The sequence below is a fragment of the Ovis aries genome, chromosome 23 (assembly GCF_016772045.2).
Source record: "Ovis aries strain OAR_USU_Benz2616 breed Rambouillet chromosome 23, ARS-UI_Ramb_v3.0, whole genome shotgun sequence".
In the NCBI taxonomy this organism is placed as follows: Eukaryota; Metazoa; Chordata; class Mammalia; order Artiodactyla; family Bovidae; genus Ovis; species Ovis aries.
In genome coordinates, this window is record NC_056076.1 from 39,962,871 (window position 1) to 39,978,673 (window position 15,803).

The window sequence follows — 15,803 nt, forward strand, 5'->3', positions numbered from 1 at the left end:
CTGCAGCCACTCTGGAGAACAATTTTAAACAGAGAAATACCATAAGACCCAGCAATCCCCCTCCTAGTGTGTACCTGAGTGAAGTGAAAGCATGCACGCACACAAAAACACACCCAGATGTTCACAGCAGCATTATTAAAATAGCCAAAAGGGGAAACAACCCAAATGTCTATCAGTGATGAACAAAACGTGATACATCCATACAAGGGAATACTATTCAGAAATAAAAAAAGGATAAAATAGTGATGCACACTACAACTTGGATGAAAGCTTCAAAACGGAGTGAAAGAGGCCAGACACACAGGGTCATATAGTACATCATTCCAGTTGCTGTGAGGATACACTCGTGCATAAAAACCCTGAGAAAAGTGTCTGGCACCATCATCACTATCAGTGTTAAGACTGGGCCCATGGTACATCGCAAGTGCTCTGCAGTGTCCCCAGGGATTCCAGGGAACTCACTGTTTTGTTCCCCAGGGAGCCTGGGCTCATCTCCTCTCCTTCTACAGCTGGTGATTACTTCCTTGAGGCCCAGGGCCCCTGGGAGAGCAGCCCAGAGCACCTGCACTGACCAATAACCATGGTGGTGGCCACTGAGGCCCTAGAGAGGGCAGGGCACAGCGAGGCTCCCTATCCCGATGCTTATAGCCAACCCCCTAGGTGGGCACTGCAGGCCGCTGCTCTCCAGAGGTGTGTGAAGTTGCTCAGTCATGTCCAACTCTTTGCAACCCCATGGACTGTAGCCTACCAAGCTCCTTCGTCCATGGGATTTTCCAGGCAAGAGTACTGGAGTGGGTTGCCATTTCCTTCTCCAGGGGATCTTCCCAACCCAGGGACTGAACCCGGGTCTTCTGCATTGCAGGCAGATGCTTTACCATCTGAGCCACCAAGAAAAACAATACGTCAGGTAACCACGAAGTTACTAACTTGGTTAAATAGGAGTCAGAGCTGGAATGAAACCCCACCAGGGTGACCTAGGGCGCTTTCCTGTGCAGAAGGCCACCTTAGATTTCCTGGCAGCTGAGCTTAAGGGGAGAGTGCGCTGTGACTAACACACTGGACTCCCATTCACATAGGAGGGTTTTAGGGTACACTCCATGCCACTGAGCACCGCTGCACTCACCCATTCATTCACACGTACACTCAGCATCCATCACTGCCAAGGATAAAGACAGTCCTTGAGGGTATTGACTTCAAAAAAGAAGATTACGGAACAATAGGATCAGCACATTCATAAAGGCACAGATGGATGCCTCGGGCCAAGAGAAGATAGGGAAAGCAACTAATTTTCCTACTTGCAAAGACAGCCTCACTCTCCGCCTTTAATCGCCTTGAACAAGAATCAGAGGAAAAACCTGATGCTCATTTTCAACGCCCTGTATCTTTGGGAACAGTGCTGAATAGGACTTGAAGCCATGCTTCCGAGTCTTCTCTGTAATCTGTTTCTATTCAGACAACTGCGCCAGCCCCCAGACCATCTCCTCCCCTCCACCTCTGGGGGCAGGAAGAGCATGTACCCAACTGAGGGCCTGCCTGGGGAGGAGACGGGAGGGAGGGGCCGTGACAGCACGTGCTGCAGGAGGTCAGAGGCTCCCTGGGGGACCTCAAGTTCTCCACAAGCCCCAAGACATGTATGTCATTTCAAGATGGATATATTCTGGCAGACCTAAGGGTGTGTGGAAGCAATTCACCGCAGATTTTCTAAAGCCCCATGTCACATCTTAATTTAGCCTAAAATCCTAAAGGGATTTCCATTAGCCCACAGTCATGGAGGTAACATTAGGGTTCTAATCTCGTCAGAAGTACCAGATACTTTTCAACTTTTTTGCCACTAATAAAGGACAAAGCAACTTCCATGAAAGAAAAAGAAGAAGACATATGAAATATTTCTTTGGAAGGCTCAGCGAAATCATAAGAGATTTTAAAAGTTCGATGCTGAGATAGTAAATAAAGAAGTATACTAAATTTACTTTAGGAGCTAAAGGTTTTCAAACAATATTTCAAAAGGTAGTACTAATCCAATGTGATCACACAATAAGCTGGCAAATATGTTCAATTGGATACTATTGTATTATGTATCTTAGGAATCACAAGAAAATAATCTGTCAATTAAAATTCTAAATAACATGTGATGTACTATCAAGATAAAGCTTTTCCTAGAAATGCAGTGATTTTATAATGAAAGTTAAGTAAGAATATAAAGAAAAAAATTGATGCTCATTTTCAGTAATGAAACATTACTGAATTTATAATTATGAGATCCAAAAATCATTTCCACAGTAAGCGCTATAATAAGAGTAAACAATAAAAAGTCACAAATAAGAACTTAATATGCTTAAAATTAAATGTAAACATTAATAACAATGTATGTGGGATAGAACACCTATAACATATTCCTGAATAGCATTTAGCACAGTTATTGGTTTCACCTGTCAGAAAAATAAAGGACATTGCCAGTATCTGGTCTTGATAACCTGTGACCAAGCCAAATACTCATCTCTGTATTTTACTAAAATAAATAAATAAATATATATATATATATATATATATATATACTGATTATTCTCTATGAGATGAATTAGAAGTTATTTTCAAATTAGGCATAGAGCAAATAAGATTTCTTTTCAATTATATCCAACTGTATATCCAACTTAAATACATCTTTATTAATAAAGCCTATAAATATTCACTGACTTCAATTTTTTATTAATATGAAAATAAACTGTGCTCGTGTGGAAAATGAATCTTGAACTGTCATATGCTGTAGAAGATTTATTGAATTCCACAGTTACTTTCAGCTGTCTGTGTGAAAAAATGAAAGGCTTTCACTTAAGGATAATTTAATTTTGAAGATGTGTATATTTTTTAAAAAACACAGATGTCACAACAAGGATGGTATAGAAATCTGTGAATCGATTTTCAATTCAACATCAAATCTTTTGTTTGACTAGTAGAGAACAAAGAGGTAATCGTTCTTCAGCAGCTTAATGACAACAGTTTCAAGAAAAATCTGATGATACCAACAAAAAGAAGGTTTTTTTTTTAAAAGGAACAAAATTTGTGACATCTCAGCAGCAAGTGCAAACAAAGATGTGTGAGAGCCTTCAGAAAATCAGTCGTGTCTAAGCTATAGAATCCTCTTCCACACATGTCAGCTGAGACACGAGAACAGAGACACGAGACCAGCAATGAACTCGGGCCAAGTTCCATCCTCCCTCTGAGACAGGAACTTAGAGCCTCTGAAGCCAGCCTCACAGGAGACACAGGGGAAACGCCAATATAATATCACACTAATCGAAACGTGTACCTTTATACTTTGGTCGTCAATATCCATAATCGTAGCAAGCAAATTCACCTGGGGTTTCACTTATCCACAACTTCAAGTTTCACATTCAGGAGAAAACCATGGTGCAATCGCTGTGATGTTACAAGAGGGACAAGTCATGAGAAATCCAACAATTCAGACGTGTTGCTAACGTTTTCTACAACATGACTGTTCTGCTTTTGCATCAGATATTTAATACAACTGTAGTTCTAAGAACACACAGACATTTTATGCATATTATTAATATTTTATCCTGGTTTCATAAAAACCTGCAAGAGTTAAAAGAATGTTTTGGTTATTTTCAAGATATTTAAAAGACAAGGACAGATTAAATGATAAATTCATTAATGATCACAGGGTTCAATAAAAGGATCTTACTATAATTTATCCATTGGTTTAGATGCTTTCATTTTTTTCTAAAATTAACCTTATAACTTAAGAAATCGTGGACTATCACTGCCCAGTTTTGAGGTGTATGACAAAAAGGAAAAATCAATAAAAAATTAGAAAAGATAAACATATGATCCTTTATATCTAAATTTAAAACAGGTAAAAGCTGCCATAATTATAACAGTTAAACTGTTTTAAAACCGTACCAAAATGTAATTTAAAGCCACAGCCTGTGCTTCTCTTATTTCATCTTTAATATAACCATGTTATGGCAGAAAGTGAAGAGGAACTAAAGAGCCTCTCGATGAAAGTGAAAGAGGAGAGTGAAAAAGTTGGCTTAAAGCTCAACATTCAGAAAACGAAGATCATGGCATCTGGTCCCATCACTTCATGGGAAATAGATGGGGAAACAGTAGAAACAGTGGCAGACTTTATTTTTTGGGGCTCCAAGATCACTGCAGATGGTGACTGCAGCCATGAAACTGAAAGACGCTTACTCCTTGCAAGGAAAGTTATGACCAACCTAGACAGTGTATTGAAAAGCAGAGACATTACTTTGCCAACAAAGGTCCATCTAGTCAAGGCTATGGTTTTTCCAGTAGTCACGTATGGATGTGAGAGTTGGACTTGAAGAAGGCTGAGTGCCGAAGAATTGATGCTTTTGAACTGTGGTGTTGGAGAAGACTCTTGAGAGTCCCTTGGACTGCAAGCACATCCAACCAGTCCATTCTGAAGGAGATCAGCCCTGGGTGTTCATTGGAAGGACTGATGTTGAAGCTGAAACTCCAGTACTTTGGCCACCTCATGCGAAGAGTTGATTCACTGGAAAAGACTTTGATGCTGGGAGGGATTGGGGGCAGGAGGAGAAGGGGACGACCGAGGAAGAGATGGCTGGATGGCATCACTGACTCGATGGACATGAATCTGAGTGAACTCCAGGAGTTGGTGATGGACAGGGAGGCCTGGCATGCTGCAATTCATGGGGTCGCAAAGAGTCGGACATGACTGAGCGACTGAACTGAACTGAACTAGACTGTATTAACCTAAAGCTTCTTTCCAGTCTTAAAATACTGGGAACCAGGAGTCTACAAAGATGGTCGCTCAAGGAATATTAAAAAAAATGGAGTAGGGGAAAATGCCCTGGAGCTTACCAAATCATGGAAACTAAGAAAATTCACCAAAAATCAGTCAAAAGACAACTTGGCCAGTGTTTAAGAGGTGGCAAAAAGTTTCAATCTGAAAGCTATTACACATAAAATTGTTCAGCTGAGTTGCTTGAAGACGAAAGGGTATTGAGTTTCTCAAGTTTAGAAATAGCAGCAGGAAAATAAAATCTCTGATAATGCATGACTTACAAAACAGTTGAATATTTCTCCAATACTTGGTTTGTTACTCTACAGCTTCTATGAAAACATATTTCTCTCTAAGATCCATTATCGTGTCTACTAAATGGAGGATACTGACTATAGTTTACTCTCTGATCCTTGAAAATCTTTCTTTTCTCCCTGAGGTCTATGCTGATAATAAACATAATTGTTTCAAATGCCAAAGGCACACAGCTTGAGGTGAACCCATAACAACCCTTTAACAGAGCCTGGAGGTTGCCTTTGTAACCAGATCTTTTTGTAATTTTACTTTCTTATAATTTTCTTTTTGGAAAAATAAAATGAAGCTTTGACATAAAGCAAGAAGAAATGTGAGACGACAAGCAACTTTTACTTGCTGAATGTTTTGCTGTTTTTAAAACTCTTTCTAGTATGCCAGAACTTCTAGCCCTCTTAATTTGAGTATCCCTCTTCCTCCAAACTGGACCTATTATAATCAACTGCTTTTTTAAAAATGAAATAGCATTTTGTTTTAAACCCCTTTTGATCTTGAGAAGACTTCCAGTTAAAAAAAAAATCATATGGAGAAGCTCACTATAGAAAATTCTGATTAAAGATGAGCCAGGGAGCCCCAAGGACACAGAGTTGAAAGGGAATAGAGCTTGAAAACCACTGGTTTAGAACATAAATATCTCTAACTGTGCTATCAGTTATACTTGGTTTAATCCTGGAATAAATGTATAAGTACAAGTTTGAACTTTACAAGTTTGTATTCTAACAAATTGCTAAAAGCAATATTCCCTCAAATGGGTAAACAGGTACCACACAGGGGCTACATATGATCCACCTATTTTATTCTGGCATCGCTGACCATCCAGCAGTTCCTGAGATGAAAAGGGTCAAAGTTCCCACTCAGTGGGCAGACAGGACCAGAAATGAGGGGCTTAGCATCAGAGGTTGATGGGGCTTTCAAAGCACTTCGAGGAGGAAAATGGTCACCTACATTTGTGTACAGAAACAATAGTAAATAAGTCACCTCCACTTTAGTATTTTTAACTAAAAGCAAGAGTTGAACCATAAAGAAGGCTGAGAGCCAAAGACTGATGCTTTCGAATTGTGGTGCTGGAGAGGACTCTTGAGAATCCCTTTGACAGCAAGATCAAACCATTCAGTCCTAAAGGAACTCAACTCTGAATATTCATTGGAAAGACTGATGCTGAAGCTGAAGCTCCAGGACTTTGGCCACCAGATGCGAAGAGCCAGCTCACTGGAAAAGACCCTGATGGTGGGAAACACTGAGGGCAGGAGGAGAAGGAGGGTACCGAGGATGAGAAGGTTGGATGGCATCAGTTCAGTTCAGTCAGTTCAGTCACTCAGTCGTGTCTGACTCTTTGCAACCCCATGAATTGCAGCACGCCAGGCCTCCCTGTCCATCAGCAACTCCCGGAGTCCACCCAAACTCATGTCCATCGAGTCGGTGATGCCATCCAGCCATCTTATCCTCTGTCGTCCCCTTCTCCTCCTGCCCCCAATCCCTCCCAGCATCAGAGTCTTTTCCAATGAGTCAACTCTTCGCATGAAGGGGCCAAAGTATTGGAGTTTCAGCTTTAGCATCAGTCCTTCCAAAGAACACCGAGGACTGATCTCCTTTAGAATGGACTGTTTGGATCTCTTCGCAGTCCAAGGGACTCTCAAGAGTCTTCTCCAACACCACAGTTCAAATGCATCAATTCTTCAGTGCTCAGCCTTCTTCACAGTCCAACTCTCACATCCATACGTGACCACTGGAAAAACCATAGCCTTGACTAGACGGACCTTAGTCAGCAAAGTAATGTCTCGGCTTTTGAATATGCTATCTAGGTTGGTCATAACTTTCTTTGCAAGGAGTAAGCATCTTTTAATTTCATGGCTGCAGTCACTATCTGCACTGATTTTGGAGCCCCCAAAAATAAAGTCTGACACTGTTTCCACTATTTCCCCATCTATTTCCCATGAAGTGATGGGACCAGATGCCATGATCTTCATTTTCTGAATGTTGAGCTTTAAGCCAACTTTTTCACTCTCCTCTTTCACTTTCATCAAGAGGCTTTTACTTCCTCTTCACTTTCTGCCATAAGAGTGGTGTCATCTGTATATCTGTGGTGATTGATATTTCTCCCGGCAATCTTGATTCCAGCTTGTGCTTCTTCTAGCCCAGCGTTTCTCATGATGTCTTCTGCATAGAAGTTAAATAAGCAGGGTGACAATATATAGCCTTGACGTACTCCTTTTCCTATTTGGAACCAGTCTGTTGTTCCATGTCCAGTTCTAACTGTTGCTTCCTGACCTGCATATAGGTTTCTCAAGAAGCAGGTCAGATGGTCTGATATTCCCATCTCTTTCAGAATTTCCCACAGTTTATTGTGATCCACACAGTCAAAGGCTTTGGCATAGTCAATAAAGCAGAAATAGATGTTTTTCTGGAACTCTCTTGCTTTTTCCATGATCCAGCAGATGTTGGCAATTTGATCTCTGGTTCCTCTGCCTTTTCTAAAACCAGCTTGTACATCTGGAAGTTCACTGGATGGCATCACTGACTCAATGAACATGAGTTTGAGCAAACTCCAGGAGATAGAAAAGGACAAGGAAGCCTAGCATGCTGCAGTCCATGGGGTCACAGTCAGACATGACTTATCAACTGAATAACAACAACAATTTAATAGCTCCTATTAAGAATGGAAGCCTATGATAACCTCTGAATAGGCTGTTTTGCTTGCATTCACGCTCACGAGCACTCATTCACTGGTCCATGCATTCATTCCACAAGGTCAAGAAGGTGGACCAGGGTCCAAAAGTGGTGTGAGTGTATGGCACAACCAGCTCACTGCAGGAGGCTCTTCAGAAGTTTGAAAAAACTCACAATCACTGTCTGACCTCAAACTTTGAATTGATTATTTTTCCAATTATTCCTATTATTCTGCATTGATTAGGGTTTATTCTCATAATTAAAGGTTTGTAATTACAATTTCCCAAGTTTACTATTTCTCATTACAATTTTAAAATATGCATTGGTATAACATTTCTGCAGCTGCATTTACCTTTATAGCTCATATTTTAAAAAACAGTCCAAACTTACTCCTTGCTACTTGGGCCTCCACATTTCTGTACAAGATCTGAATCTGCCCCTTCAGCATTGAGGCTCCTCAGCCAGCTCCAGGTTCCCCACCTGGGAGGACCCCTAGGGAACCTGACCAGCACATTCAGGGTAACGGTGACAAATGAGACCCACAAGTGGTGGGGTGAGGAATGCTTGGTGAGCAGGCATCCAATCCTGCTCTGGCCTTGAAGACAGACCCAGCTGCTGAGCCCAGAGGAACAGCCACACTCGCTTTACACGATCAATCAGTTCAGTTCAGTCACTCATTCGTGTCTGACTCTTTGCCACACCATGAACCGCGGCACGCCAGGCTTCCCTGTCCATCACCAACTCCCGGAGTTTACTCAAACTCATGTCCATTGATTTGGTGATGCCACCCAACCATCTCATCCTCTGTCATCCCCTCTCCTCCCGCCTTCAATCTTTCCCAACATCAGGGTCTTTTCCAATGAGTCAGTTCTTCACATCAGGTGGCCAAAGTATTAGAGTTTCAGCTTCAATCCTTCCAATGAATACTCAGGACTGATCTCCTTTAGGATGGACTGGTTGAATCTCCTTGTGGTCCAAGGGACTCTCAAGAGTCTTTTCCAACACCACAGCTCAAAAGCATCAATTCTTCAGCACTCAGCTTTCTTTATATTCCAACTCTCACATCCATACATGATCACTGGAAAAACCATAGCTTTGACTAGACAGACCTTTGTTGGCAAAGTAATGTCTCTGCTTTTTAAAATGCTGTCTAGGTTGGTCATAGCTTTTCTTCCAAGGAGCACGCATTTTTTAATTTCATGGCTACAGTCACCATCTGCAGTGATTTTGGAGCCCCCCAAAATAAAGTTTCTCACTGTTTCCATTGTTTCCCCATCTATTTGCCATGAAGTGGTAGGACCAGATACATGATCAACATGTGAAAATAAAAAACTGTGATTGTGTTAAGTGATTCTTAAGTATTAACTGCCTCTGTGTGACTCTCCAGAAATGAGCTGTGCTTGTGCAAAAAGGAAAACACACGCATGAATTCTATCTTCCCTGTTCAATGAACCCAAAGAACAGAGCGTCTTCCAGCCACAAAAGCCTTGCAAATGACACCCATTTCCCCCTCTCTTCTTCCTGCCTGGATCTGAGTCCTGCCAGGCTCATGAGCGTAGGCAAAGGAATAGAGGAAGGGGCATGGGACAGATCCAGTCACATGGCTAAATTCATTCTTGAAACAAGAAAAAAAAATACAGGGAACAACAGCAGCCTTCACCCTTTTCACTTATGGCCAAGAGAAGCATGTCTACCTGGCTTCTGTTTATGGATGGTGTGCTCCACCCACATCAGTTCACTGGAAGCTGAGCCAGTAATGATTCTGGTGCATCACTGTGTCCTAATGGTGCCTCAGAATCCCACTGGTGCTTCCAGGCAGCACTGCAGCCTGGACGGAGCCCAGACGAGGCATCTGAAGGGCGGCGTTCGCAGTAGGCAGACATGCCACTCCCCAACTTGCCATGTAAGAAGGCCAGCTGAAGGGTGAGATGAGTTCCAGGCTTTGCTCACAACAACATCCTCTATCACTTTCCCCAGAAACAACAGCCTAACGAGAAACATGATCCTGCCACTGATCCTTCTTTCCAGAAAACTGGGATCATGAATAAATAACACAAGTCCTTACGTTCCTAACCTTCTGGTCTGGGTAATCTGTTCCATGGAATCAAGACAACAGTAATTATACCAGAAGTCAGTTCCAGAACCAAAAATCATAGGTGTCCCAGGACAAGCAATTCTCAAGTAACAGACAACAGTCTGTTTAATAACAAGTTAACTCATCTTCTGAGTCTTACTGAGAAGGTTCAATAAGAACAGACAGAATATTGGCCATAAATACATGCTGGAAGGACTTCAGAGTCCTCTTCATCTATTAATAACTCCTCATTTTGTGGATGAGGAAAGAGAGACCTGGTACTCTAGCTGACATGTCAAAGGCAGGACAACTAATAAGCAAAGCAGGAGCCCAGGTATCCTGACCTGCAATTTACAGAGATCAAGATCTCCAGGGAGCTGCTCCGAGGCCCAGTGATGCTCCAAGACTGTTGGGCACTGAGATAGGAGTAAGCACCAGTGCCAGCAAGCAATGGGGGCTAGACCACCAGCACCAGGGAAGCTAGACTGGGTTCTGCCATCATTTTAAGGGGCTGGGTTCTCTAAGAAAGCCCCTCAGACACTGCTTCTTGCTCTGATTCAGGTCATGCTCATGAGGCAGAGCAGGGACTTCATATGTCTAGGCCTCCCAATGGTAGAGACCAAGAAAAGCCACCACTGACTGGGAACAAGAAGATGAAAACAGATGCACACAATATTAACCCATTTTTATAGCACAGACAATGATTTTGTAAAGGACGTGGGTTCATGAACATATGCATGTTTGAGGGTGCATGTCTGTGTATATGCAATGGTATGGGAATTGGCAAAAAATGCATAGCATGGAATGGCTAATTGTTCATCTCCCTCTTGGGAAAATAGATGACTGCACTCCCCTTACTGCTGTGCATTTAAATGCTGACATGTAATTGCATTCTGGCCAATGCATGTGCACAGAAATGATGCAAGAAGCCACTTCTGAGTCTGGCCCCAAAGCCTTCTCATGTGTGACCATCAGCCCTCTTCCCGTTCTCAGGTCTGAGAGAAAGACTCCCAAGGACCCAGGGGATAGTAATTAAATGGAGCAGAACTGATCCCTATCAACCATGACTGTACTTTGACAGGAGCAAGAAATTCATTCTTAACATGTTACAGCACTAACATTTTATAGAGTGGTCTGATATGCTAGTTAGCTCATGAAAATTAGCATGGAGGAATTAGCTCCAACTGCTATTTACTAGGAGAGAGTAACTTGGGTATAAGGAGAAATGAATGTAATAATACAGTATAAACACACGTATATTATACAAAAACTATGAAACTAGTACAAGAACATAAAGCCACAATGAAAACAGGTAAAAAGCCAAAAGCAGATGAGAATTGGCAACAAAGATTCCTGGAACTGGGAAAGGAAATAAGTGAATGAAAACTGATTTGACATCTAGTAATTGAGGACGCTTCTCTTCTTTTCACAGCTATTTGTAAGGCCTCCCCAGACAGCCATTTTGCTTTTTCTGCATTTCTTTTCCATGGGGATGGTCTTGATCCCTGTCTCCTGTACAATGTCACGAACCTCCATCCATAGTTCATCAGGCACTCTATCTATCAGATCTAGTCCATTAAATCTATTTCTCACTTCCACTGTATAATCATAAGGGATTTGTTTAGGTCATATGTGAATGGTTTAGTGGTTTTCCCTACTTTCTTCAATTTAAGTCTGAATTTGGCAATAAGGAGTTCATGATCTGAGCCACAGTTAGCTCTCGGTTTTGTTTTAGTTGACTGTATAGAGCTTCTCCATCTTTGGCTGCAAAGAATATAATCAATCTGATTTTGGTGTTGACCATTTAGGGATGTCCATGTGTAGAGTCTTCTCTTGTGTTGTTGGAAGAGGGTGTTTGCTATGACCAGTGCATTTTCTTGGCAAACCTCTATTAGCCTTTGCCCCGCTTCATTCCGTATTCCAAGGGCAAATTTGCCTGTTACTCCAGGTGTTTCTTGACTTCCTACATTTGCATTCCAGTCCCCTATAATGAAAAGGACATCTTTTTTGGGTGTTAGTCCTAAAAGGTCTTGTAGGTCTTCATAGAATGTTCAACTTCAGCTTCTTCAGCATTACTGGTTAGGGCATAGACTTGGATTACTGTGATATTGAATAGTTTGCCTTGGAAACGAACAGAGAAAAGAAGTGAAAAGCAAAGGAAAAAAGAAAAGATACAAGCAGAGATACAAGATCTGAAAGATAGAAGTTCTGAATGCGGAGTTCCAAAGAATAGCAAGAAGAGATAAGAAAGCCTTCTTCAGCAATCAATGCAAAGAAACAGAGGAAAACAACAGAATGGGAAAGACTAAAGATCTCTTCAAGAAAATTAGAGACACCAACAGAACATTTCATGAAAAGATGGGCTTGATAAAAGGACAGAAATGGTATGGACCTAACAGAAGCAAAAAATATTAAGAAGAGGTGGCAAGAATACACAGAAGAACTATACAAAAAAGATCTTCACGACCAAGATAATCATGATGGTGTGATCACTCACCTAGAGCCAGATATCCTGGAATGTGAAGTCAAGTAGGCCTGAGACAACATCACTACAAACAAAGCTAGTGGAGGTGATGGAATTCCAGTTGAGCTCTTTCAAATCCTGAAGGATGATGCTATGAAAGTGCTGCACTCAATATGCCAGCCAATTTGGAAAACTCAGCAGTGGCCACAGGACTGGAAAAGGTCAGTTTTCATTCCAATCCCTAAGAAAGGCAATGCCAAAGAATGCTCAAACTACCACACAATTGCACTCATCTCACACGCTAGTAAAGTAATGCTCAAAATTCTCCAAGCCAGGCTTCAGCAATACATGAACCATGAACTTCCTGATGCTCAAGCTGGTTTCAGAAAAGGCAGAGGAACCAGAGATCAAATTGCCAACATCTGCTGGATCATGGAAAAAGCAAGAGAGTTCCAGAAAAACATCTATTTCTGCTTTATTGACTATGCCAAAGCCTTTGACTGTGTGGATCACAATAAACTGTGGGAAATTCTGAAAGAGATGGGAATATCAGACCATCTGACCTGCCTCTTGAGAAACCTATATGCAGGTCAGGAAGCAACAGTTAGAACTGGACATGGAACAATAGTCTGGTTCCAAATAGGAAAAGGAGTATGTCAAGGCTGTATATTGTCACCCTGCTTATTTAACTTCTATGCAGAGGACATCATGAGAAATGCCGGGCTAGAAGAAGCACAAGCTGGAATCAAGATTGCCGGGAGAAATATCAATCACCTCAGATATACAGATGACACACCCTTATGGCAGAAAGTGAGGAGGAACTAAAAAGCCTCTTGATGAAAGTGAAAGAAGAGAGTAAAAAAGTTGGCTTAAAGCTCAACATTCAGAAAACAAAGATCATGGCATCTGGTCCCATTACTTCATGGGAAATAGATGGGGAAACAGTGGAAACAGTGTCAGACTTTATTTTTGGGGGCTCCAAAATCAGTGCAGATAGTGACTGCAGCCATGAAATTAAAAGATGCTTACTCCTTGGAAGAAAAGTTATGACCAACCTAGATAGCATATTCAAAAGCAGAGATATTACTTTGCCAACAAAGGTCCATCTAGTCAAGGCTATGGTTTTCCAGTAGTCATGTATGGATGTGAGAGTTGGACTGTGAAGAAAGCTGAGCGCTGAAGAATTGATGCTTTTGAACTGTGGTGTTGGAGAAGACTCTTGAGAGTCCCTTGGACTGCAAGCACATCCAACCAGTCCATTCTGAAGGAGATCAGCCCTGGGATTTCTTTGGAAGGAATGATGCTAAAGCTGAAACTCCAGTACTTCGGCCACCTCATGCGAAGAGTTGACTCATTGGAAAAGACTCTGATGCTGGGAGGGATTGGAGGCAGGAGGAGAAGGGGACGACAGAGGATGAGATGGCTGGATGGCATCACTGACTCAATGGATGTGAGTCTGAGTGAACTCTGGGAGATGGTGATGGACAGGGAGGCCTGGCGTGCTGCAATTCATGGGGTCGCAAAGAGTCGGACACAACTGAGGGACTGAACTGAACTGAATTGAGGACGCCAAACACAAATCTGTTACAGAGAAATGCCAGTATGGAGCAGGATAATTTACCTTATACAAACCTGGAAAGTAGATTAAAGGCTTGACTATAAGGCCTAAAACCCTAAAAACTCCTAGAAGAAAACAGACAATAAGCTCTTGATAGTGGTGATGACTTCCAGGATTTAATACAAAAAGCAAAGGCAATGAAAATAAAAAGAAGTGAGTGGGACTACATTAGTAAAAGACTTCTGCACCGAAAAGAAGATCATCAACAAAATGAAAAAGAATCCTACCGACTAGGAGGAAATGTTTGCAAATTATGTCATCTGATAAGAGGTTATATATAAAGAATTGATAAAAGTTAATAGAAAAAGACAAGCAAAGAAATTTAAAATCTTCACGTAAAATCTGTGTCTATATTTTGAGTCATCTGGTCTTGTTCCATTTTTTTCTTTTGAATGCCTGAATTTTCTTATATCATTGGAAGAAAAGAAACTATATGAAGGGCAATCTAGAAATACTTACTAAAAGCTTAAAAAATACCTCCATATTCTGCAATCTAATAATTCCATTTACAACAACCACAAAATAGTACCAAACTTAAAAAAAGTTTTATTTAAATTTTTTAAAATATTTAAAAATTTAAAAATTTAAGCATAAACATATAACTATTTCTATAAAAGCATGTCTTCTCTTGTTATTTAAGAACTAGACAAAATTTAGTACAATACAAAAATGAAGTGCAGTATCCTCACATATAGACAAGGATACAGTCATTAATAGCCAGGTTATCAAGGACTATTTAAAGAAAGGGAATATGTTCAAATTATATCTTCAAGTAAGTAGGGGAAAAGGCTACAAAAACAGTATGAACAATAAGAAGACTATTCTAATATTTCAGTTCAGTCGCTCAGTCGTGTCCAACTCTTTGTGACCCCATGAATTGCAGCACGCCAGGCTTCCCTATCCATCACCAACTCCTGGAGTCTACGCAAACCCATGTCCATCGAGTCGATGATGCCATCCAACCATCTCATCCTCTGTCATCCCCTTCTCCTCCTGCCCTCAATCTTTCCCAGCATCAGGGTCTTTTCAAATGAGTCAGCTCTTCACATCAGGTGGCCAAAGTCTTGGAGTTTCAGCCTCAGCATCAGTCCTTCCAATGAACACCCAGGACTGATCTTCTTTAGGATGGACTGGTTGGATCTCCTTGCAGTCCAAGGGACTCTCAACAGTCTTCTCCAACACCACAGTTCAAAAGCATCAATTCTTCAGCACTCAACTGTCTTTATAGTCCAACTCTCACATACATACATGACCACTGGAAAAACCATAGCCTTGACTAGATGGACCTTTGTTGGCAAAGTAACATCTCTGCTTTTTAATATGCTATCTAAGTTGGTCATAACTTTCCTTGCAAGGAGTAAGCGTCTTTTAATTTCATGGCTGCAGTCACTATCTACAGTGATTTCGGAGCCCAGAAAAATCAAGTCAGCCAATATTTCCACTGTTTCCCTATCTATCTGCCATGAAGTGATGGGACTGGATGCCATGATCTTAGTTTTCTGAATGTTGAGCTTTAAGCCAACTTTTTCGCTCTCCTCTTTCACTGTCATCAAGAGGCTCTTTAGTACTTTTTCTTCTGCCATAAGGGTGGTGTCATCTGCATATCTGAGGTGATTGATATTTCTCCTGGCAATCTTGATCCCAGCTTGTGCTTTCTCCAGCCCAGCATTTCTCATGATGTCCTCTGCATAGAAGTTAAATAAGCAGGGTGACAATATACAGCCTTGACGTACTCCTTTTCCTATTTGGAACCAGTCTGTTGTTCCATGTCCAGTTCTAAGTGTTGCTTCCTGACCTGCATACAGGTTTCTCAAGAAGCAGTCAGGTGGTCTGGTATGCCCATTTCTTGTTTAAATTACATATTGTTGTTGTTGTTTTGTTG

General features: G+C 41.3%; 1 long non-coding RNA gene across 1 annotated transcript in view; it reads right to left on the minus strand.

Moving 5' to 3' along the window:
• LOC105604473 (uncharacterized) overlaps positions 1-15,803 on the minus strand; it is a 246,354-nt gene that overhangs the window by 132,972 nt on the left and 97,579 nt on the right. Inside the window, exon 4 of the long non-coding RNA XR_003586675.3 lies at positions 3,308-3,417. This is a non-coding gene — a long non-coding RNA (uncharacterized LOC105604473). The remainder of the gene's footprint in view (positions 1-3,307; positions 3,418-15,803) is intronic.